Source organism: Cervus canadensis, chromosome 5 (genome assembly GCF_019320065.1).
Source record: "Cervus canadensis isolate Bull #8, Minnesota chromosome 5, ASM1932006v1, whole genome shotgun sequence".
Lineage (NCBI taxonomy): Eukaryota > Metazoa > Chordata > Mammalia > Artiodactyla > Cervidae > Cervus > Cervus canadensis.
This window is the reverse complement of record NC_057390.1, coordinates 87,897,021-87,922,821: the sequence shown is the minus strand read 5'-3', so window position 1 is coordinate 87,922,821 and position 25,801 is coordinate 87,897,021. Positions and strand designations below refer to the sequence as shown.

The 25,801-nt window shown below is 55.8% G+C and overlaps 1 protein-coding gene across 7 annotated transcripts in view; it reads right to left on the bottom strand.

Moving 5' to 3' along the window:
- Nucleotides 1–25,801, bottom strand: part of LOC122442108 (DAB2 interacting protein) — a 212,940-nt gene that overhangs the window by 51,270 nt on the left and 135,869 nt on the right. The gene's annotated exons all lie outside the window — the stretch shown is intronic.

The window sequence follows — 25,801 nt, the reverse complement described above, 5'->3', positions numbered from 1 at the left end:
CCGAGGCTCTCCACCCTCTCTTTCTCCAGGGCCAATACCCTCCCTAACCCCGCACTTCCTTTCGGACCTTTAAAAAATGCGAACAAAAAAAAAAAAAAAAATGCGAACAAAGACGGGCCAAGGGGGTGGTCTACCACGGTCACCCAGTCAAACCAGACACCCGACTCCGTGCCCCAACTTGGAACTAGACAGCTAGACAGTTCCCCTAGCTGGGAAGAACTGGGTTCAAGTTCCCTCTAAGGGCGATTGCCCTCCTCTGGGCCGGGGTGGGGGGGGGGTGGGGGGGGGTCCCCTCTGGGAAAGGCACACCCAGCCAGCCCGACCGAATCACACCTACTTCCCTTACAGCCACCATCCAGAGGGGCTAATCAGACTAGGGGGGCTGCTGCATAACTCTCTGGTGCAGTGGGATTATGTAATCCACCCCCTCCAGATAAATACAGATAAACAGGTGGGTGGGAGAACACCTGGGGTCGGTCCTGCCTACTCCACAGCCTCGACTCCAGAGGCCTGCAAGCTCCAGTTCAGTCCACTGTGGTTTCAGCCTGCTCCAGACCCTGGGTAACAACTGAGCTCCTCTTAAGTGCCAGATGGTCAGGCACCTATTGTGGGCAGGTAGGACACCTGGAGGACTCGTCGGGGGGTCTGTCTGCCCGTAGCCCCACAGCAACACCCATCATGGGAAGTAACTCCCTTCATCCCCTGGGGTGTCCTTGCTTGGGCTCAGCTCTGTTCTGAGCACAGGTGACCTGAGCACAGGTAATCCAACAAGACCCGCCCGCTCCATCTGCTCACACCCCCAGAGCCCAGAGAACTCCTAGCCAGTGCCCTTATGGTGGGTCCCTTCCTTCTGAGGTGAGGCTTCCCCTCCCAACTTCATCTGGGTCTATGGACAGCAAGGAGATCAAACCAGTCAATCCTAAAGGAAATCAACCCTGAATATTCATTCGAAGGACTGATGCTGAAGCTCCAATACTTTGGCCACCTGATGCAAAGAGCCGACTCACTGGAAAGACCCTGATGCTGGGGAAGATTGAGGCAGGAGGAGAAGACAGCGACAGAGAATAAGATGGTTGGATGGCATCACTGGACTTGAGTTTGAGCAAACTCTGGGAGATAGTGAAGGACAAGAAAGCCTGGCGTGCTGTGGTCCACGGGGTTTCAAAGAGACACGCCTGAGCAACTGAACTGAATAAAATTTGAAAACAGAGAGGTGAGGCTGTTGTCACCAAGGGAGGCCCTAGGGCAGAAGAAGCCCTTTCCCTCCGAGAGCATCCGAGGCACCAGAGATGGAGGGGGCGGAGCCTACCTCTGAGCACTCTTCCAGGGTGTGGGCCCCAAGCAGGCCTCTCACTTGAGATCAATAATAGCATTAATCAGGTAAGGAGGACACTGTAGCCACTTCACAAATGAAGAAATCAAGTCCAGAGAAGCTCAATCACTTGCATAAATTGGGTGAGCCACAATCTGAAAGTAGATGTGCCTCACCCCAGACAGTCATTTGCACCTATTTGCTGAAAGGGGAGGGACTCTCTCTCTAATTCTAACATCCCCCTCCTCCTGGAAGCCTTCCCAGATTTTCCCCAGGCAGGAAGCCATCCCCACTGATGGATCCACACAGTTCTAATGTCTTTTTATAATAAAACAGGCCCCTGTGACAGGGCTTTCCCTCTGCATGATAGCTGTCATGGGAGGAGGTCACAAGGTAAAGAGAAATGAGCTTCTCTCTGGGGGTGAGAAGATGTACTTGCCAGCTATTTGACCTTGAATAAGGTGCTTCCTCCACATCCTTCGAGCTTCAGCTCAAGGGACTGCATAACCTCTTGCAAGATCCCTTCAGAGCCATCTTGAATAATATGTAAAATGGAGTGAGAACATGGGGAACATCCTTGGAATTTCAGAGACTGCCCTGATCCAGTTACTCCTGGTTTCAGTAGCCCCAGTGGCCAGGCCTCCTGAATTATTAGGCCCCACCCACCCACTGCACACTCCTCACTCGTACACCAACCCGCTCCAGCCACAGGTCTTCCTCTTCTTCTCTCTCTCTGCATCGTGCACCCCTCCCCTTTCTCATAACCACGCCTCCACTCCCCCTGATCTCCCCTCCTGCCCCAATTTCCAATTCTCATTCACCTTTCAAGGCCCAGCTTCACTGCCCCACCGCCTTCCCAGTGTGCCCAGGCCCAGGAACTGTTCCCCCTCTTCCCGAATCCCCAGTCCTCCTCCCTTTCTCCTGGGTCCCGCTGTCTGTCCCGACAGACTCTCTCTGGGGTCTTTTCATCTCTGGTTCTTCAAGTCCTAAGACTCCACAAATGTGTGATAGACGTCTTCTTCCAAAAGCTCAGAGCCCAGATGTCGCATTATCTTTCAGACCTTAAGCTGTCTCACCAGCTGGGCCAGGCTCTCTGGGGGACTCTGGAACCCGCCTTCCTCACGGAGCTTCCCATTTTCTGGGGTGCAAGAGAGCTGGCCCCAAGACTGTCAAGGAACACTTCCAGCCACTGCTTGTACATCCCCTTGGGGAGAGTGAGGCTCGGACCCTGGGAGGGAGGACCTCTCTTGTGACCATGGAGCCTCTCCTTTCTAGAGGTCGTGTAGGGGCAGAAGCCCTCTGTGGCCTGCCCAGAACTGCCTCCTCCAGAGAAGGGCACTGCTGTAACCCACTGCTTACCCCACCACCCACCCCCCTCCACCAAGTCTGCAGGGAAAGGCAGACGCGACCAGAGAGGGATGCCCCGCAGAGGAGAGTCAGCCCCGGGCCCTGGCTCTTCATGCACAAGGGCTTCTGAAGAGACTACTGCTGCCCTGAGCAGACAGTGAGAAAGCAAACTTGGTTTCAGACTGAGGGCCAGTTCTGAGTAGCAGTTTCGGTATGTCCCAGCTGTTAATTTATGTGAGCACATCTACACTTGTGTGGTTTTATCATCACCAACAAACAATAAATGTGTCCTGGCACCTGCTATGTGCCAGGCCCAGTGCTAGGTATTTTACATACATTACCTTCTTACACTTCCAAAGAGCCATAAGCTGTGGGAAGCCACAGAGATGTTTTAGTTTTACTAAGATGAAGCTGAAGCACAGAGGGTGCAAAAGCTGCTCAAGGTCACACGGCTAGTTACTGGTCGCAGCTGCGATCACAGGCCCCTCAACACTCTGGCCCCAGCCTGTCTTCCTGCCCAGAGCCGCCAGCGCTCACCCTCCCAGAGCCTTTGTTCTCTGTGCCCAGCCCTCAAGTTCCCCAAGCCCACTGCCCGTGACCTGGGGGAGAGAGGTTAATGTATATTGTCAGCCTGCAGCCTCCCAGCTCCCTCCCCTGCTCCACCTGCTCAGACCCCCTCCCCCAGCTCCCATGAGGACTCCTGCCCTTTGGCTACCCCCTCCCCCCCACCAGCCTGGCTGCCTCCACCCCATCTGCCAGGCCCCCAACCAGTGTCTGGTGGTAATGACTTCAGCTGGCAGAGAATCCTGGAACTTCCCCCCCCTCCCCACAGTGATGTTGACACATGTTTGCTCAAAACACGGTAATGTTTCCATCCAAGCATTTAGGGGAGGTGAATTCCTACCCCGTGATGCCTTCCTGCAAAAACCCAGGAGTAAACTGACTCGAACCAGCAGTGAGACATGGTCAGCACTTCTCTTCCTCAGTTGTCACGGTGCCAAGTCCTGGGCTAGGCCCGCACGGCGTTCCAGGGCCTGAGCGCTGTCAGCAAGCCAGGGAGAGGGGCTGGGTCCAGTTTCTGAAGATGTGGCTGCAGGGTGGGTTTGTGGTCAATTCCCCCTCACTCCTAAGCTCCTGTCCCCGTGAGATGCCAGTGCTGCTCACTGCGTCCCCACCGAGAGCCCAGCTTCTGGGTCCCTGACGGGGTCACCTACTGCTCAGGCCCTGGTCCCCCCTCATCGGAGTGGGGCCCTTCCTTCACAGCCACCACCACACCACGGCTACATCAGGCCAAGATCACACATGTCCCCGCATTTCACCACCACTCCGAGAGGTCAGGGAATTCAAACCTCCCTGAACCATCCCCTTCACCCCTCCCCGACCCCTGGAACTGGCAATGCGGACGCAGGGAGGAGGCCCCACTCCACCTCCAGGTCCTAATGCTCCCAGAAGGAGATGTACGCTGCCAGGCCCTGTGACCTGGGGGTCCTAACTCAGTGCAGCCCCAGCACGGGGACCTGGGGAGAACCGCGAGATTGGCACGGCCAGGCCCCTGCGAAGACCCAGCCCTCTGTCTGCAGCAAGAGATGACAGAGGAAGGAAAGGGAGGCCCGCAGGCCACGGCCCTGTCCTCACCTCTCCATGTGAGCGGACAGCAGTTGTGCAGCCAGACAGCACTGACAGCCCCTCCCGGGATCGCCCAGAGCCCCGCTCTTGGAGATTCCCGGGTCTAGGGGTGGAGAACGAGTGTCTGATTTGATTTCTTCCACATGTTTTCTGAGAAGCTGCTGCAGCACTGCTGTGTCTGAACGCTGCTGTAACGTGCGTCAGAGGGAGGCACCGCTGTTCCCATTTTACAGACGGGACCGCCGAGGTTAAACATCCAGTCTGAGGCCACACAGCTAGAAACGGAGGGGCCCCAAGATACAGGCAGGTCAACGAGACACACCGTCTGCCCTCGAGAAGCTGGCAATCCAGTGGGGGAGGGCTGCACACAGACACCGGTGCCAAACAAAAACACACTTAACAGGCCACGGGCCCAGGGGAAACCCTGAAAGTATCCAGCGCAGGGTGTGGCCCAATGGAGGACCTGTGACAATGGCAGGAACAGCCCCAGCTTGGGTGTGAGCAACTGGGGAAGGCTTCACGGAGAGGAGGCATAGCCTAGTGCAACCTCCTCCTAAGATCTGGGTCTCCCACCACACTCTACGCCTGGCGCGCCGTGCGAGGACATGAGTGTGGACAGATGGGCTGACCGGGGACAGGCCCCGGGCGCACTGTGTCACGCCTACATCGTGACTGCCTCGCCCCAGGAGGTGTGTCGAGCTCTTATGCCTCATTTACAAGACGAGGAGACAGAAGTGCAGAGCAGTCAAGTACCACGGCTAGGAAAAGGTCCCTGTAGCGTCTGGCTCCAGGCCGGCCTTGCCAGCAAGTGCTTCATCCCTCTGGGTCTCTGCTTGCTCATCTGTCAGACACTCCGTGGTCAGAAACACCTCCCCTTGCAGACTGGAACTGGCCGGCCAGGGACTGGAAGGTGGCGGCCACCAGACCCTGCTCCTGCAGCCTGCTGGGTGAATGACCTCCTTCAGGGTCAAGTCTGCCACGGAATGGCCACCGGTAGGGAGTTCTAATTGGTGAGGCTGGCGGCACAGAGCCCAGCAACGCAGCCGGTGGCTGATGCTGTCACCCAGGAAAGCGCTGAGCACAGCAAATATAGCCGTTGACCCAATTCAGTTCCGTTCTGTCTTAGAGAAAATAATTGAGTTTAAATGAATAGGTTTCCCATGTCCCCTCTGGCCTCGGGAAGGGTGGAAAAGGAGACAGGGCGGGGGACGGGAACGGTTCCCTGGGCTCACTGTTGGTTATTTTTGAGTCATTAGGCCTGTGAAAGGTTTCCTTCTTGCCTTGGTGGACAGTGGGGTTGGACATGGCTGAGAGGCAGTGAGGTGGAGTGAAAACGAGAGGTGGACAGTGTGGATGGAGGTTTAAGGCCAAGCTGACGACAGCCTTGTATGGTGGCCCACCCAGGTCCCAAGCTCGTCATCTATAGAATGGAAACACTATCCCCCCATATACTCTTCCTGGGATCACTGGGAAGAGCTGGTACAGGCTAAGCAGACACCAAGGCTTTCCAAGGAGTAAAGGAGTCTGGCGTGAACTGCGGAGGCCGGTTCTCTGTCCTGCAGGAATATAGGCCCAATGTTACTGCATCTGTTTTTTTGGATTTTTTTTTTCAAGAAAAGCTGGAAATCCAGATTTTTTTTGGTGAATGTTGAAGGTGAACATTATAGGAGTGCTCAAATATTGGGAACTGATTTTTAAAATAAAAAACACCAAAAATCACCTTACCACCTCCCCAGACAAAAACAAAACCTGCCTGTGGGCTACCCATGGCCTTGAGCCACCCGTGTGCAACTTCCGACTTGGTGACAAAGCGTGAAAAGCCATTCAGGACGTGCGGGTGTCCTCCCACCTGTTTACTGCCTCCTAACTGTCCGTGGCAGTGAGGCCAAGCCCAGGCCTGCCTGAGTGGGAGAGGCGAGGGACACCCATCTCTCCAGGCCTCAGGGGAAGCTATTTGCAGCAGCAGAGATGCAGAAGTAGAGCACAAACGTATGGATGCCGAGGGGGAGAGGGGGCGTGGGTAGAGTCGGGAGACTGGGGCTGACATATACACACTACCACGTATAAAACAGGCAACTCATGAGAGCCTACTGTGTAGCAGGGGAACTCGGCTCAGCGCTCTCTGGGGACCTAAATGGGAAGGAAATCCAAAGAAGAGGGCATATTTGTGTACGTATAGCGGATTCACTTTGCTGCGCAGCAGAAACGACCACCACGTTGTCAAATAACTACACTCCAGTTACATTTAAAAATAAATCAATACATAAAGGCCTCTAAGACCGTGGGAAGCTGGAGGGGCCCCCTTCTCCCTCAACCCCTCCAGCCACACACACACAGGTGGATGGAGATATGACGCTGGTTTTACCCTAGAAGTTAAGAGGTCGTGGGCTTGCTTCCTGCACTGCCCTCAGCAACCAGTTAGGGTCTCAGGTCCCTCTACTGCAGAAAGGGGGGCTTCTGAGAGGACCGAATAAGAACCAGAGACAGGGAGCCCATGACAGGTCTTCCCAGAGCAGCAGTGCTGCAGAGTGGAAGGAGTGCGAGAGTCAGCGAGACCTCGGGTCCTCCTCTCCACTTCCAGGCTGTGTGTGCCCAGGGAAGTTACCTAACCTCTCTGGACCCAGTCTCATCCTCTGCACACAGGCAGTAAGAGTCGCCACAGAGCTGCGGTGACGATTACATGAGATGATGACTGTCAAGGGCCTGGTAGGATGCCTGGCACGTAGCAAGGGAGGAAAACATGATAGGCATTATTATTATTGTTCCTGTTATCTTCAGTGAAAAGCATGCCAGAGAATTCTGACTGGGTGATTACAATAATGTAACGCAGCCTGGCAAACTCAGTTGTTAACAGATGAGGCCACCTATAATTAGCACCATCATTGCGTATGCAAATGGCGCAGCAGAGATGCTGGAGCGGGGTGTCCTTTGAAGTGTGTGCTAAATAACCCCTCCCCTGGCCGCCTGCCCTCCTCAAATCTTGTTTACACTATTAATTTCATTAGCAAACAGTTTTTCATAAAGCAAGACAGAATGCCAAACTAGTATATATTCAAACCAAGGAAGTTTAAAACCATTTGGCTCCTGCCAGTCACTGGTGGCGGGGGGCGGGGTGGGGGGGAGTATTGCTCTTTGTGGGGGCCTATGTCCCACCTGGAATTGTTTGTGGGGGCCTGTCTTCAGGCTCCTGAGTCAGCTGCAAGCCTGGGGTTCCCAGTTCCGGTCTCCCCAACCCTCTTCTCCTAGCAGGGCAGGCTGAAGACTTCTACTAACTGGTTCCCCTCTGACGTGCAGAGCTGAGAAGAGGAGAGGGAGTTTAGGGGTGTGCTTGGCATTAAGCAGGCACTGTTTTCAGGACAAGAGGTTCACAACACGGTTAATAGGACTGGTGCGCTCCCCAAGAGTCAGGCCATAGTATATCAGGCTTATCATCATACCCACTTTACATCTGAGAAAACCCAGTCCCAAAGAGATTTAGGAAGTAATTTGCCCGATGTTACATTAAGTTGCAGAAGTGGATCCAACCCTGGGTCTGGTCAGCCTACCACCTCTGGAGTTGGCTCTTTAGCTCTGCCCTGTAACTGTACTTAGCACCTACCTGGAGTGGACAGAGTAAGTTAACAATCCAACAGTGATCACAGAGCCTTCGTCCTAGGGGAGGTGATCAGAGACTGACTCAGGTTCTGAGTCGAAGCAACTGAGGTTCAGAGGTCCCATAATTAGCCCACAGTACCACAAGCAGAAAGAAGAGCCTAGAACCCAGAGCCTCTCACTGCCAGTTGGCTGCTTTCACATTCAGACCTTTAAACACAAGATGGTTCAACAGTCGTCCTCCTCGTTAATACCTGGGTCAGTATCTTCACCATCCCTGTATCCCCTGGGACCAATAAGGACCCAAGAAGACAAAAGATGCTCAGGAAATGTCTGTTGAGCTGAACTGTTTTTTGTTTTTGTTTACCAAAAAAGACAACGGCTGAACAGCTGGATAGTGAAGGCTTGCGAAGGAAGCTGGGTGGGACTCAAGGCGAGGGTGAAGGTGGACCACCCACTGCGGGAGAACATGGCCACCCTCAGCTTGGGACGAGCCCTTTTCAAAGCATCTCCCTACTGTATGTCCACTCAAGAGGCAGGCAGTTAGCTGACTCTCAATATTGGAAGAATTGAAAATATAAGTCTTAACAGATGTTTCAGTCCCTCACCTGCTCCTGTGGGCTCAGACCACCATCAGGTCTCTTCTCGATCCTTCCCTGACCCCTGAAATTGAGGCTGGGAGAGACGAGAGACTTGCTTGAGGTCTGGGAGCGATGAAGACTAGGACCCATACTTTTTTGCTCGTCCAAGTAGGCGCTCCCCTCCCCGCTCCACCTGCTGGCTTTCCCATCACCCTTCCCAACTCCGCACCATTAAGCCCTTCCCCCTTGAAAAACAAATAATCCTCACAAATATCCTGGGAAGTAGGTAGAACAAGTGTCCCATTAACAGAGAGGGAAAGTGAAATTCGGGCCAGTTAAGTAACTAGCTCAAGGCTCTGGAACTGGGTTTAGGCAGGCAGTCTCACTCAGGGGCCTGTTCCATGGTAGGGCCCAGGGAACCCCTGGATGGGTAGTTGGTGGGGGATCCCCACCTCCACGTCCTGGTCAAGATTCTGACACCATGTGTTACCCCTCACAGGGGTAATATCCTGCCAGGAGTCATTCAATCCACCCCCCCACCTCCAGACAAGGCTATAAATAAGCCTGGAATAGCATGTACGGTCAGGGCGGGGGGCCCAGGGCTCTTCCGGAGCTGCCCAAACCCAGACAAAACATTTTCCAGAGACCACCGTAAATCCCTACCCCCATCGCCTCCTATCACCTCGTATCCCTAGTCCAGCAGCCTTTGGAGTGGGGACTGGAGCGCCTGGCGGTGCGGGGGAGGGTTGTGGGAGGACACTCTCACCCACGAGGAGGAAGGGAAAAGAGGGCTGGGCTCTCAATGGTCAGCGCATTCCTCCTCCTCCCAGACCCCTCCCACCCCCACCCTCACATGGGCAGACGGGGGGCCCTGACAAATCGCCAGTCCGACCAGGCCCCCCAGCTCCTCTTAGAATCCTTCCCACCCCAAGTCACCTTCAGGACTTCCCAGCATTTCCCCCTCTATCCCCTGCCACTCCCCAGGCCCACACACACCACATGTGCACAGCGACAGAGGGGCCTTCCCTCCTCTCCCCAGGGAACCCTCCCACCAGCCTTGACCTTCACCCTGGGGCCCAATCACCAACTCCAAGGAGCTGTCCCTGAGCCTCAGCGTGCCCCTCACTCCCTCCCGTCCCCCTTCAGCCCCTTTACCGTGGGGTCTGTGGACCCATCTGCCTCCTCTATCCAGAAGACGCTTTTGAGGGGCAGAGACCGGGTGTGACTGCCCTCCCCCCGAGTCCACAGCAGAGGGTGTGCCGTGGCCGCACTGGGGGTGCGGGTGAGCCCAGATCTAAGGGAGACACTGAAAGGGGAGTTTCTCGGAGGCAGACCTGACCCCCCAGCCCCGGGATCGGTTGAGTCAGGACCTCCCAACCCGGCTCATTAGGGGATGGTGGATGGTGCCAGGCCTGATCTTTCCGTGGATGCCCGACAATGGCAGTGTCGAGGATCACGGAAGATGAAGTCACTGCTCCCAGAAATAGCTGATTAAGAAGACGTGACGGCAACGCAAACAGCAAGGCTGGACACACACACACACACACACGCACACACAGGCACACACTGCTCTCACCATGTGTCTCTCCGCCCTGGGAGGCCGGACCACGCCTGAGCTTCCCCTGAGATCATGCCAGGAAACAGAGCCAGTGCAGGGAGCCTGGACTTGGACCACATGATGGTCTCAGAAGCATTGGTGCCCAAGGGGGTACCCTCCTCAGGGGCCCCCTGGAAGAGGCACCCCGTCTGACCAGCACTGAGTCCCCGACCTGCCCCTGGGCCCCCTCAGACCCCTCCAGTTTCCTCTCTCACTCCCTCCTGGGCGCCCCCCCCTCATCTCTTCCAGGGGTCTTCCGCCCACCTAGTTTCAGTCCCCTCATAATTCTGTCCTCCCCTGCAGGGCAGGCCTGCCTAAATTCCAAGGAGGTGGGAGCATCTACTGCCTAAGACACGGCTCTGGGCTACAGACACCAGCTTCCAAGCCCAGCTCTGACTTGCTGCAGTTGTGTGACCATGAGCCAGTCAGTCCACCTCTCCGAGTTAACCACCCCCATCTGTAAAAGGCAGACAGCAATGCACCTACATCATGGAGAAAGAAGCAGTGGGACTGTGTTCATCTGTTCACTCGCCAGCCTGGCGTCAGCCCTATGCGAGGGGCTGGAGACACATTAGGGAACAAGACATCAACCCCCCCGTCCTCTGGGGCCTCAGCCCAGCGTGGGAGAAGCGTACAAACGTGTTGGTGACAGTATCAGGGTAACTCAAGTGCTAACAGGGAACTCACAGGAGGGTCCAGGCCAGAGGGGGAGGCCGGGCTTGACAGTGTGGCTGGATGAACTGGCAGCGGGTCACAGACATCTGGGCGAAGAGTGACCCAGAAGAGGGAGCAAGCGTAAAGATCCAGGGCTGGGACACTGCAGGGTGTGGGGCGGGGCAAGAGCTGGGTAGGAGTGAGCTGCCCATACAGGGCCAGGGAGAGGGCGAGACCCCTGGATGCTGTGCTGCTTAGAGATGGTGGGGGTGGAGGGCAGACTGGAGGGGAGTGAAGCTGCAGGTGGAGACCAGCCTAGGGCTCGGCCACAGGGTCCCGCTGGGTCCTGGTGACGGTGGCGTGGACGTGGCGGCAGTGGTGGCTATCTGTGAGGCGCTCAGCACGCGCCTGGCACAAAGGGAACCCTCTGTATTCATTCCTCCTGTCTCTCTTCTCATCACCATCAACACCTTGGTCACCCCTCGCGGTGGCCAGGACGCTGCTGGTCTCAAAGATGAAGGGCTGCCTGGCAGAGCCCCGTGGGGTGGGCAGAGCTCCTCGCCCCCCTCACAGGTGCCCAAGCTCCTTGGGCAGGGCCAGGCAGGGCCAGCCTGCAGCCCTCCCCTGCCCCACCCAGGGCCCAAGGCATACAGGATTGCTGGGGAAAACACTGGACTTCAAACAAGCAACAGCGCCTGTGTTTGCGCGTCACAGGTTTCCGAGTTCTTTCCTGCCCACGTTCTCACTTGCTGACAGGGAGGTATTTCAGGCTCTGGCATATGAGGGACGAGGGCTGAGGAAAGCTTCCTGGAATCTTAGGAGGCTTCCGAGCCCAGGAAAGCCCTCCGGGGGGCCGGGCTCCTGCGCCTCTGCAGTGCAGCCCGCCCCACCTAAGACGACACGTGCACACACCCCTCCCCGCCCAGACCAGAGCCTCGGCTGACTCCTGTCCCCGTCCCCAGGGCCGGGCACGGGTGAGCACAAACAGCAAACTCCATCCCGAAGGTCCCGTGTGGGGGAGTGCGGTCTGCACGAGAAGCCTGCCAGCCTGCCTCCTTCTTTCTCACCCACCACGTCTGAGCTTGAGCAAAGCTACTAGGAAATGACCACTCCTCTCCCCTGGGAAAGAATCCGCCTGCAATGCAGGACACCTGGGTTCGATCCCTGGGTTGGGAAGATCCCCTGGAGAAGGGAAAGGCTACCCACTCCAGGATTCCGGCCTGGAGAATTTCGCCAAGAGTCGTCTCTGACTCTTTGCAACCCCATGGACTATACAGTCCATGGAACTGGCAACTTTCACTTCACTTCACTCCCCTCTGCAACCGGTGGAGCTATCAAGTGAGTTAGCAGCCTGCCCCCAGAGCTTGGGGCTGGGACGAAGGGTTTGAGCGGGGGAGGCCTGGGGTCTGTGGGAACCCAGGGAGCAGCCAGCTTTTCTCCTCTCCCCTCTCTTGGCTGAGGAGGTAAGACTAAGCCAGACGGCACCATCTCGAGCACACAAGCAGACAGGACTCTTTTCTAAGCCACAGAGAAAGCCCCGGAGCAACAGTCAGAGGTGGCTCGGAGCTGGGGTTCGGGGTGGCGGCGGTGTGGAAAGAGAAGCTGCAGTGCTTGCCTCACACTCCTCCGATGGCTGGGATCCGGTCCTCTGCGCTTCTGTTCTCTACTACCTTTACGTTAAAAAGATGACTGTCAGGTCAAGGAGAAGGAAGTGAATGAGAAGAACTGGTGAGGAATTTGGCGGGCGCTGGCACCTGTTCCTCCGGAAGGCCAAGTGCCGGCCTCACATTTCGTTTCTCCTGCCCGGGGCCTCGCCCAGGCCAGCTGCTGCCCTGAGCGCCCAAGTGGGGAGACCAAGAGTGGGAGGAGGTGGGGCTGGAAACCGGCCAAGAACATCCCTCTCCCCCTGCACCCCCGCTTCAGACACACCCACGTGGGGATCACGGAGCCACCTCCCCAGAGTCACCTCCCCTGGTCCCAATCTGCTGCCTGACTGTCCTTGGCACAGGCCCTGGGGGTGGACCCTGTGCTGTCCCTCTCCGGCTCCTCCCTCCACCCCTGGCCACACCAGGCTTCTCTGACCCTTGTGTCTCTGGCCCAGTGTCCTGTGCACGGCAGATGCCCGTGAGAGTCTACTGGACAAACCGCTGGGGAGCAGTTACGGAAAAAAAAAACTCACATGTGGATACGGGGCCTTCTGGGTGGCTCAGTGGTGAAGAGTCTGCCTGCCACTGCTGGAGACACAGGTTCGATCTCTGGGCCAGGAAGATCTCACGTGCCGCAGAGCAACTAAGCCCGCGTGCCACAGCTACTGAGCCCATGTTCTAGGGCCCGGGGGCCGCATCTACTGAAGCCCACACACCCGAGAGCCAGTGCTCCGAAACAAGAGAAGCCACCACAATGAGAAGCCTGCACACCTCAATCAGAGTGGCCCGCACAGCAACAGAGACCCGGCACAGCCCATAAATACATAAATCTTTAAAAATAAATAAAACGTCTTTAAAAAAAAAATAATAATAATAAGGATACGAAGGGAGTGGCAGACAGGGCGGAGAAACAAAAGTTAGGTCTGAACAGGAAGAAACCCAGACAGGCTTTGGCCAGAACAGTTCAAACCCTCAGAAGAATGCAGGATCCCTGTGGGGGGTGAGGGGGCGGGGAGAGCCCCCTCCTGGCATTTATTAGAGTCCCGAGGAGCTGCAGAGCTGGCAGGGGAGCGAGTGCAAAGGACAGGGGAGTGGACAGCGTCACAGGCACACAGGCAGAGGGACAGACCCCCAGAGCGTGCAGTTACACCTCTGAGACGCCCTGCGTCTGGGGCTTTCTCTAAAAGACTCGCAGCCTCTCCGGCCTGCACTCTTCTCTGACCAAAGCCTCTCATGCACTCTGACAGTGCGGGCAGGGGCACCCGGCCTGGGGCTGGGCACACAGCTGAGCAGGCTCAGGGCAGCCTGGACGAGGACCAGTCCCTCGGCGAGGCACGCCCCGCCTCCACAAACAGGTGTGGCCCCATCTGTCTGCCGCTCCAGTCCCCCCTGCTTCGGTCCCAACGGTCCTAAAAAAAACCGTCCTGCAAGTTTCCCGCAGCCACGCCCCTGCCCAGGTGGCTCCTGACCCGGACGCCGTGCCCACTTCCCCACTGCCCATCTGGGTTTTATCCAACCTTTAGGATCAAGCTCTCTAATTAAAGAATACGGGCTGTATTTGGTCCACACTCATGTTTTGTTTAGCCCACACGGTGTTTGACATTTTTAAGTTTTGAATCCATTACCAACATCGAAAGATGTGAAATTTCAAAATGTCACTCAAGCCCACTGGAGATTTCTGACCTGTTGAGTCCAAAGGCCCAGTGCCAAGGGGCCGGGGCTGCCGCCTTAGTAGGACACCCACCCTCCAGACTGCCAGTGTCCACCACATCTGCGCCTGCCTCAGCCAGGGGGTCCTGTGTGGCGGCCGGCAGGACGGGGCAGGGCCCACCACATGGCCCAGGGACACACCTGGTGCGCGGCAGGGACTCACTTATCGTGTGAGGAATTATAAAGAGACACACTGCCTCGGCCTCGCCGGGCCCAGACCCCTGGGTGCTGTCTGCCTCCCTGCAGGACCCCAAGCTGGGATGGGACGATGCTCCTCCGTCCTGGGTCCCTCTCACACAGTTGGGCACACTGCAGAGGGACCTAGGGCTGTGACGAGACGTTCCCGTCAATGTCTGATCTGTGCTTCGGAAGCCGTGTCTTCTGGAGCCCAGCCGAGGTGAGAGTAAGAGCTCCTGGCATCTCCTGCCTTCAGTCAAAGTGGCGGGATTCCAAGCCGGCACAGAGACACCGATCCCCAGGACTTTTATTAAACTGAGAAGGAGAGATTCGGAGGCAAGAACTAACAAAGCCAAGGCTTCCTCCGTCCCCGCCTGCAGGAGGCCTGCCCCCCTTTGAAGCCTGTAGCCAGCGCTTCCCTTTTTCTGGGTTTTCAAGGTCAGAGTCACATTGGCAGCAAGGGTTCTCTTTGTTCTCCTGCCTCTGAGTTTACCCCAACACAGTCACTGTCCCCAACGGCCAGGTCCTCAGCAGTGGCAGAGGACGGCCCTGATGCTGGGCAGGGGAGGGCAAGAGGGGAGCTGTGACAGACAGCCAGGCGCTGGTTGCACCCCCCTGGGGCTCTGCTTCCTGGGAAACCGTGTCCCTGTGGGCCTGGCCTCCCTGCCAGCTTGGGAGCACCCTCTCTGGCCCACAGTGCCAGGCTCAGTAAAGGCCGATGGGAGGGCAGCAGCTGACCGCCCCCAGAGTGTACTCCCAGCGTAGGGGGGGCACTCACCGGGAGAAGGCGCTCGGCTGAGCTCTGGCCCTCTCTGGGTGACGCTGTGACTTCAGGCTACCTGCTTCCTCTCTCTGAGCTTCAGAAGTTTCCTCACTTGGAAAATGGGGAGATAAACACCTGGTCCAAAATGATCTTAATGGGACCCGGGGGAGCTTGTGAGTCACAGAGTGCCATGGCGAACTTAACTATTCCAGCCCCTGGCATAGCGCCCAGCGTGCAGTAGGTGCTCAACGTGCCGTTCGTGGTCTAAATGTTCAGAGGGCCCTGCGCTGTCCAAGGGAGTGACCCTGAGCACCGAGCTGCTCGCAAGGTGCTACTGTCCTCAGTCACTCAGTCGTGTTGACTCTTTGCAACCCCATGGACTGTAGCCCCCCAGGCTCCTCTGTCCATGGGCTTTCCCAGGCAAGAATGCTGGAGTGGGCAGCCATTTCCTTCTCCAGGGGCAGGGGTCTTCCCTACCCAGGGATCAAACCCACGTCTCCTGCATCTCCTGCATTGTAGGCAGATTCTTTACCACTGAGCCACTGGGGAAGCCCATGTACCCATGCTTGCAAGGTACCCAGACCCAGAACAAAGGGTCTGCCTTCCAGTGGGGCTTGCAGACAACTGTCATACCATGAAAAACTGCCTGGAAGTAAGGATCGGGATGCTATGAGAGCCACTGTGGGGGGGCCTGGGCTCCCTGAGGTGGGGTGAGAGACCCATGTCTCGGCTGCCCGGTGGAGGAGAAAAGAATCAGGGCCGCCCAGCTGTAGGATGCCTGGCGTGCTACCCATTTCCCGACAGCTGAGCTTAGACAGAGAGCAGCCAGGTGTGGCGAGCAACCCACGTCTGCGTGCGTGCACCTGGACACGTGTGCCAGGAGCCAACAGTCACACAGCACCTATGCTGGCCAGAGTCTCCGTGCTGTGCTTTCTAAGCACTCTCTCTGTGGCCCCCAAACCAGCTAGGGGAGTGGTTAAAAGCAGACAGACTCAGAGGTGTGTACACACCCATCCCCAGAGGTGATGTTGCCCCATCCCCAAAGGGTGGTGAGTCGGAGCCTGGACAGTCACAGCTCCTGGGGTCCCCCATCTGGCTGTGCCCCTTCCCAGCCCGTGAGACCTGGGTCAAGTTCACCAAACATCTCGGCACCTGGCTTCCCCACCTCTCAGGTCCCTGTGAGCGCTGTGAGAGAGCACCTGGCACAGAGGGAGTGCTCAGCTTACACCCGTCCTCCGCCTAATGCGCCCCCCAACACATACACACACACACACACACACACACACACACAGCCGGAGCCCAGCTCCCACCCAGCTCACCTGTCTGTCTCCTCTCCTCACCTGCTGCTTCTGCTCCTCTGAATGACTCCCCACTCCCCTAAAGCTCTGAGCCCTTTCCTGCCTCCCAGAGCAGCCTCAGGTCCCAAGAGGACAGGAAAGTTCTCGCCCTGAGCTCACTCAAGAATGCCCGCTGCCTCCTTGCTCTTCTTCCCTCTTTTGCCATCTGATGAACTCATTCTCTTTGAACCCTCAGCTCCTGCCACTTCAGTGAAGCCCTCCCTGATTCCAACTCCTGCCCATGCCCCGAGCAGAGAAGTGCAGACAGAGGGGGTGCTGTGCCTCTGGCCTCCTTGGTGCCCCTGGGTAGCCCCCTCCTCACTCCTGGCCACGGCTTTCCTACCTATGAAGGGATCTCAAGAACCCCTCAGTCTAAGCCCCGCAAGGCTCTATTTGGGGGTGGGGAGAGTGTCTCCAGGTTTACCCCAAGGTTGTGGAAGGCTGGGGAGGTGCTAGACCCAGACCCAGCCTTGTTCCACTCTGGAGAGCAGGACAAGTGTGGTTCAAAAGACCCCAGGCAGCACCCTCAAGAGACCCTACTTGCCACCAGGGAAGCAGACCCAAAAATGAAGCAGAGAAAATAGGGAGCAAAGGGAGGTTCCCCTGGGATTGGGCGAGGGGGCTCAGCACCAGCTTCAAGCAGAAGGAGGTAGGGCCTGAAAGACAGGTAGGATCAAAGTAGGAAGAGCTGCGGAAGAGAGGATTCCGGAGCGAGGGAACAACAGACAGACACCTTGACACAGTGACGGCGAACATGTCTCAGTGATGCTGGGCACGTCTCAGGGTGCTCGGCTAAGCATTTAGCTACAAGCCTCATTTACTCCTCTTGACCACCTTCGAGATAGGAATGGTCAGTGTCTCCGTTTCACAGAGTTAAGCAAGTTCCCCAAAGTCACAGCACTGTGGGGCGGTGGAGCCAGGATGCAAACCGGGGCATCCACCTGCCTTGTCTGAGTAAACAGGGGTGACCAGGGCACAGAGGCTCCGGGGAGGGAGACGCAGGGAGGCTGGGCACTCCCGAGAGGCGTGCTTGTTATAGACCTCAGAGTCGGGCTTTGTTTTCTCTGCAGCCTGTTCTTGAATGAATGGCACCCGACCCGGGCCAGTGGTGTTGGTGAAATCCCTCGAGGGTGACCCACCCAGGCATGGGAGCGCACAAGCCACACAGAGTGTGAGGACCCCCAGCCACGCATCTCCTTTGCACCATCTGCTTCAAGGAAGGATGCAGGAGCTGCTGGAGAGTGAGCGAGCGTGGAGCAGGGGAGGAGCAGGGCGCCACAGCCAGTCAGGAGCCGCGGCTGTCAGCGGCCACACCAACAGGCTGGCTCCGAGCTGTTGCCAGGGCAGCCCAGAGATTCTGCCTTCCCAGGCAGGATGGTTTAGAACCAGTTGCTCTCTCCTGAGCCACCGGCTCGGCTAGGCCAGCCAGGCCCCCCGCCCCCCACCATACAGTGCCCGGCCCTTCTGAAACCTCGGCACAAAATGTCAGGGGGGCCCTGTGGGGAGGGCCGCCGGCACGGAAAGTTATCCGGACAGAAAGTGTGGGTGCGCCTGCCTCACGGGATGGAGACCAGCCCCTTGTCACAAGGGTCCCAAACAGGGATGGGGCTGGGGGCTTGAGGCTTCTGCAGCAGGAGTTCCAACGACCCAGGCCAATCCAGGAGGTCACTCACCACTAAGGGGTCCCTGCCCCTCCACTGAGAGCCCTGCAACAGCAGGGGACCCAGGGGCCTGGATTGGGGAGCTTGGGGGGGAGGAGGAAGGTGATAAAGGGGGTGGAGCTGAGCAGAGAGCAGCAAGGGGAGGCTGCTGTCCTGCCTGGAGGCTCCCCAGGCTTCTCGCGGCATTTAGCACACCCCACCCGCGGGGTCAGAATAATTGCTCAGAGAGAGGACCGAGCCTGGAGAAGACCTAGGGTGCACTTTCCAGGACATAAGGACAAAGTAGGGGCTCAAACAATGCTCAAACTACCGCACAATTGCACTCATCTCACACGCTAGCAGAGTAATGCTCAAAACTCTCCAAGCCAGGCTTCAACAGTACGTGAACCATGAACTTCCAGATGTTCAAGCTGCATTTAGAAAAGGCAGAGGAACCACAGATCAAATTGCCAGCATCCGCTGGATCATCTAAAAGCAACAGAGTTCCAGAAAAATATCTACTTCTGCTTTACTGACCATGCCAAAGCCTTTGACTGTGTGGATCACAACAAACTGTGGAACATTCTTAAAGAGACAGGAATACCAGACCACCTTGACCTGCCTCCTAAGAAATCTGTATGCAGATCAAGAAGCAACAGTTGGAACTGGACATGGAACAACAGACTGGTTCCAAATCGGGAAAGGAGTATGTCAAGGCTGTATATTGTCACCCTGCTTCAACTTATATGCAGAGTATATCATGCAAAATGCCGGGCTGGATAAAGCACAAGCTGGAATCAAGACCTCCAGAAGTATCAATAACCTCAGATATGCAGATGACACCACCTTTATGGCAGAAAGTGAGGAACTAAAGAGCCTCTTGATGAAAGTCAAAGAGGAGAGTGAAAAAGTTGGCTTAAAACTCAACATTCAGAAAACTAAGATCATGGCATCCGGTTCCATCACTTCATGGCAACTAGATGGGGAAACAATGGAATCAGTGACAAGACTTTATTTTTGGGGGCTCCAAAATCACTGCAGATGGTGACTACAGCCATGAAGTTAAAAGACGCTTGCTCCTTGGAAGAAAAGCTATGACCAACCCAGACAGCATATTAAAAAGCAGAGACATTACTTTGCCGACAAAGGTCCATCTAGTCAAAGCGATGGTTTTTCCAGTAGTCACGTATGGATGTGAGAGCTGGACTATAAAGAAAGCTGAAGAGTTGATGTTTTTGAGCTGTGGTGTTGGAGAAGATTCTTGAGAGTCCATTGGAAATGGAGTCCAAGGAAATCAAACCAGTCAATCCTACAGGAAATCAGTTCTGAATATTCATTGGAAAGACTGACGCTGAAGCTGAAACTCCAATGCTTTGGCCACCTGATTCGAAGAACTGACTCATTGGAAAAGACCCTGATGCTGAGAAAGATAGAAGGCAGGAGGAGAAGGGGACGCCCGACTCAATGGACATGAGTTTGAGTAAGCTCTGGGAGTTGGTGATGGACAGGGAAGCCTGGTGTGCTGCAGTCCATGGGGTCACAAAGAGTCAGATACGACTGAGTGATTAAACTGAACTGAACACAAGAGGCCATGGGGCTGTCCTTCTGAGAGGAGAGCTGGTTGAAACATGTATGCCTAGGGGCAGGGCACAGTATGAGTCTTGCCTTTACTGAAACTCACTTCCAGGTAATCACTAACAGCAAAAGAGACAGAGTCCCAGCCATCACTAATCAATAGTGGCTGCAGAGATTTATCGGAGAAACCCAGCTAGCTAAGTGGCCACCTGGGCTTAGGAGGTAGAGACAGCAAGGATGCTTCCCTGGTCGCTCAGATGGTAAAGTCCTGATGCTGGGAATGGTTGAAGGTAGAAAGAGAAGGAGGCAACAGAGCATGAGATGGTTGGACAGCATCACCCATTCCATGGACATGAACTTGGGCAAATGCCGGGAGATGGTGAGGGACAGGGAGGCCTGGCGTGCTGCAGTCCATGGGATCTCAGAGTCGGACAGACTTGGTGACTGAACAACGACAGCAAGGATGGCCAACTGGAAATGTTTGGTGACAAATTACCAGGCTGCCTGCTGATTCCCTGGGTACCACCAAGTTGTCCAAAGGCCATGTAGGAAGCCATGAAACCTCCTGAGATCAGCCCACCATCTCCCTGCAAATTAACAGAGCAGATGCAAACAAAGCAGATGCCCCTGTTGCCCAAGCTGGGGCAGAGATCGAGGGAGCTAAGGTCTGGAATCCATTCACGACCCAGTAGAAGAAAAAGTATGGGGCAGGCCTTGACCTGGCTTATTCTGCTTCACATCTGCCTGTCCCAGACTGGCCCAAGTCTGCCACCATGGCAGGACAGGGACTGTCTATGAGGAGACCTGAGATTCGGTATCCAGGGTCAGAGCCCTCACTCTGGTCTGGTCTGCCTTTCTCTCCGAGGGAAACTGGCTCCTTGAGAAGCAGAAGCAAGACCAGAAAGCAGACCTAGAGGCACCAACTCCAGGAAGCCACTGGGGTCCCCCCCACGAGCAGCACACCGGCAGCTGGACTCCCGTTATACCTTCAGGGTCAGCCCCGGGCCTGCCTGGAACCCCACAGTAGACGCCCTGCTGTTTAGCAGAAGAACTCAGCCGACTTCTTTTGGAAGTGGAATCTGAGCAGAACAAAGGGCCCCGGCTGGGGCTCTTCAACCAGACCAAATAAACACTCAGCCTCTCACCAGCGAGGCTGCAGTTTATATTTGGAGAGGGGAAGGGAAGTGCCAATCTGAGCTGAGTCTGGGCTGAACTGACTCTCGGCCAACAGCCGGAGCAGAGTACCCGGGGCAGGGTTCCTGCCTGTAGGGGTCTCAGCTGCCCACCTGGCTCCTCAAGCTGGAGCAGCCAGTGGTATATCCGGGCCCAGGGTTATTGTGTAGCCTGATAACCGAGCACCCTGACCGCCAACATCCCCAAGAGGCAGGGGACCCTGCCAGGGATGGGAGAATCCCAGAGCTGCTCGCTGGAGGTCCCAGATTCCCCTGGGGGCCCGTCATGACAACAGATTCTGAGGCCAGTCCTAGATCTGTGAATCTAACTCTCCCGGGCAGGACTCTGGAATCTCTCTGCCTGGCTCCTGTGACACCAGAATGCTCAACTGTATCAAGGAACCCAGAGAAAGCAAAGTGATCTCTGATGCCTCCCAAAGTCCCCTTCCCAGTGCCCACAAGGCATGCGTGGTCTCTCCTATCTGCTGCAGCCACTTCCTAAAACCCCAGGGGGCCCACAGTCTCAAGGCACCTTCAGCTGACCATGCCTCCAGTCAACCTGCAGGCAGCTGGTAGGCCCCACCCAATGAGATTACGCCAGCTGAGATTAATGGCAGGGAATAAATCAACTCAATTCATGGGGGAGAAATGTGTTGCTAACAGAGATCTTTTTTCAAAGAGGAGCCATTAGTGGTCTCGGTATTTTGATCATCAGAAAATTACCCATGTCATGTTGCTATTAAGAGGAAGCAAAGCCCAGTAACAAGACAGGGAGGTCTGGCTTGGGGCTAGTAGGGCACCCCCCTCCTCTGCAGTCCTGTACCTCCCAGCTCAGGAGGGTCCTCTGCAGACCCCTGCCCTGCAGGGGTGGGTCCCTGATGCTGGCTGAAGAGCAGCAGGTGCCTAAGCCAGGTGCCTGAAGTTAGGTGGGCACCCACCATGATGGACAGTTACCTAGGCCCAAGTTCAAGTCCCTGGTGGTTCAGACAGTAAAGAATCTGCCTACAAAGCAGGACACCCAGGTTCGATCCCTGGGTCAGGAAGATCCCCTGGAGAAGGGAATGGTTACTCACTCCAGTATTCTTGCCTGGAGAATTCCATGGACAGAGGAAGCTGGTGGGCTACAGTCCATGGGGTCGCAAAAGAGTTGGACACACAGCGCGACTAACACTTTCTTTCTTTTCAGGTTCAAATCCAGACTTGGCCACTTAAAGGCTCTATATGAGCTTGTGCAGGTTTCTAAAAGTCTCTTAGCCATCCTCGGCTTCCGATTCCTCATACGTAAAATAAGAAAATGTGCGTTTTCTAGGAATGCTGTGAGGCCCTCTCTTAGCCTCTTGCTCCCAGACCCATAGGTCTGCACAAGCTCTTCCACCTGCAAAGAAGGCTCTTCACTGCGAGCTCAGACCACCCCTCTCTTCCTTGGGGACATCACCCCCACCACCCCAACAGATCAAGTCCTCCAGGGCTCCCAGTGCCTGCAGGACACAGGCCTTCATGGCAATCATGTGCTGACCTGCAGGACAGGCCTGGCCCATGGGGAGCCCTAACTGAAAGACATCCAGCAACAGGCTTTCGGAGCTCCGTGTTCCGCCCTGGCTCCAGACTTGACCACTCAGGCACCCCCACTTCCAGCCCCTGCAATACCCACCTCAGCGCCCTGCCCTGCACGGGCCCTCTCAGGCTGTCTGGCAACTCTGGAGCCTCACAACCCCCAGAGGCTGCCTGCTGTAAACAGGTCCCCACCCCAAACTGCCCCTGGCCACCCACCAGAGGCCGCTTCCCAGGACTTGGCCCCACGTGGCTCTCCAGATTTCTCGTAGTAACACCTTCGTGGAGTTTCAGAAGCAAAGCAAGTCATCTGCCAACTATTTTTCCCCATTAATCTCACAATGCATTTGCTATTTTCCCTCCATAATGACTCATTTAGCAACAACAGAGCAATTAGGCAGACCACAGAATATTGATTTTCTAAGTGGGAGAAGTGTCCGCATGACATCTCTCTAGGCCTGTCTCGGACTGCCTCCTCCTACACGATGGGGTGGACGTGAGGAGAGTAGGGCTCGATCTGCCGACAGGATTCTGGGGTCCCCAGTGGAAGCTCAAAACCACGGTGTGTGCACACGCGTGACAGTGAGTGCACATGAGACGAGATGATGAAGTTATCATGGGACATACATGACCCCGTGTTCTGTCTCAGCGACAGAACCCTGGGAGGCAGGCGCCATCACCACACCCATTTTAAAGATGAGGAAACGGAGGCTCAGAAATTAGGTGACTTGTCCCAGATCACACAGGAAGTTAGGGAGCCAGATCCAGACCTAGGTTGAGGTGTTGACAGGGTAAAACTCTGTCGATCAGGGCGCCCTTGTGTGGCTTGCTCTCCATGGGATTCGGGGCACGTGGCTCACCCAAGGAGACTCCTGAGACAAACACTTGGTCGAAGTCCTAAGGCTGCACACCTCTGCCTCAGCGCAGCCTCCAAGCCGGCCTGCTGTAAACAGGTCCCCACCCGAAACTGCCCCTGGCCATCCACCAGGCCTGGCTAGTAGCTCTCAGAAAGGCCCAGGGAAAGACACGATGGCAGGACCCCCCACCTTCCTCCTCTCCCACCCCCTGACCACCATCTTCGGCCCAAGACAAGGGCCCTACCCAGCTAGTGGGGCACCTCAAACATGGCCCACCTGTAAAAACACGAAGGTCAAGGGTGAGAGCCAGGGACGGTTTATGAACTGGGCATCTATGATGAGCCATATCTTCATACGGCTCCCCAACCAGGCCCCACAGCTGGGATCCTACCAAACCAGAGTTTAGCACTTCTCCTACCTCCAAATTCCAGAAACTCACTCGAGGCAAGCTGGGACAGGGGCTGTCGGGGTAACAGATCCCCAAGGTCCTAGCGGCCAATGCCAACAGACACACTGATCTTTACTCTGGGAGCAAATGGCTTCTTGGTGACCAAGAGAAAGAGCTGAAGGTCCAGCTGGCAGAATTGGGTTTAAATACCAGCTCTGCTACTTTCTATGTGGCTTTGGGTGGAAATATGACCTTCTCTGAGCCTCAGTTTCCTTATCTGTAAAAGGAATAATGCCTGCCCTGATACCCGCCTAGCTGGTATGAGCCCCAAGCAGTAAATGATAAAGTGCTACCTAAATGCTGGCCAGCTAAACTTAACAAAAGGGAAGGTTTCCAAGACTTGGCATTGCCTGGCAAGGGGATGGCATCTCCCCATTACTGGCGATGAGCAAGCAGACCCTGGATAGTCCATGAATATGGGAAGCAAAGCATCCTGTTTACCCTCCTGTGTGCCCAGATGCACAATAGCAGAGGAAAGGCTCCCAGCAGTCAAGCACTGAAGAAATTTACGTGCTTTGGTTCATTGGATGCTTCTCTGACCTGTTTAGACTACTGAATCCCCTCATCACAAATGCCCATTAACATCTGCCAGAATGTAGTGTTCCACAGAACCCAGTTTGAGAAATATACCTGTGGGCGCTCTGGATAATGACTAGGGGACATAGGGAAGAAAACAAGGCCTTTCAAATACAACCTTCAAGTACAATGCGCTCTCAAGTACAACCGTACAATGTACTTTCAAGTACAACCCTGACTGGACAGACTACAGGACCTTCCCCAGTGTCAACGACAAGTCAGGGTCAGACCCAGCCCTCAACCTCCCTTTCCAGCATGACAGGGAGACAAACCCATATGCCCAGAGCGAAAACTCACTTCAGTGAGACCACGTAAAAAGAGGACTTAGACATGTCTGGGAGGAGTCACTCCCAGTCTTTCCCTGCCCTTAACAAGCCCAGAAACTTGGAGGGACTCAAGAAGAAGCAAGCCTCAAGCAGAAATGCCTCCTTCTTCCCTTCTCTTGCCTGAAAACTCACCATCACTACCCTCACCCTCTGGGTCAGCAAGGAAGCGGGGCTAAGTCTCCACAACAGTTGACCGTTTCCGAGTAGAAGAGTCTGTGGGACCATAGGAAGTGGGTAAATACAGAATCTCAAATTGCCTGTGTGTCCAGGCCCTATGTGTGGATCCTGGAAGAAGGCAGCAGGCAAGACCGGTCCCGCCCACGATGCTGCCGTGTGGACACACCCCTCCACCCCAGTGCCCTCTCCTCTCTCTGGGGGGGCTCCATGCCAGCATCGGCGGACAAGTCCAGGAACCATCGGCTCCCTGGAAGCGCTCAGACAAACCCATCCATGGCAAACCCATCCATAATGGCGCAGACTTTGCTCCCAGCAAGGACAGAGCTTTATTAATTATTCAGGGGACGGTGCAATTATGCAAATCAGTGGGCAGCCTCTGCCCGACCGCTGTCTTCTGCAGGAGTCCGGGGGGGAGGGGGTGCCCAGAGCCCAAGCAGCTGGGTACAAGAAGGGAGCCACCCAGCCCGGGAAAGGGGGAATAAACCCCCCACCCTTCTGGGCCCACAGAGGGCTCTGAACAGAGCCAGACCGCCACCGCACACTCAGAAGAGCTAGTAGCTGATTCTGAAGACCTGGGAGTGCCTTTTTCCAAAAAAATAATATACCCTCAAAGCTGCTGCCGGGCCAGCAAGGCCATCATTCAAGGCTTGCTCCCACAGGTCCGCAAGGCATGGAATACTTCCAAAGTCTCCTCTTAAAAAGCACGCTTCTAAGGAGAGGTAACACTTCAAATTAGTGTTTACCCAAGAAGGTTCTGCAGAATACTACTGCTCCTGGGGTGGGGGTGGGGACAGGAAACCCCGGATTAAAAAAGATGAAACCGGTTTCTTTCCTGCAGGACTTCTCAGGGCCTAGAGTGAGGATGCCCACGACACCTGTGGAGGGGAATCTCCAGTCTCATCCCCAGGAACCAGGAGCTGAGTCTGATGAACTCTGGATGGATCACACACAGAATTCCCTGCCAGGTTCAACACCCCTTGACTCATAGGTTTTCACTAGTCTCATAAACAACCATCATCAATAAACGTGAACTTCACATGCGCAGAGGAGCTAGACACGACCACCGAGAGCGTGCTTGTCGGGCTCCGGCAGAACGCCCGCCAGGGCCCAGCCATCACGGCCCCAGCTCTGTCCCCGC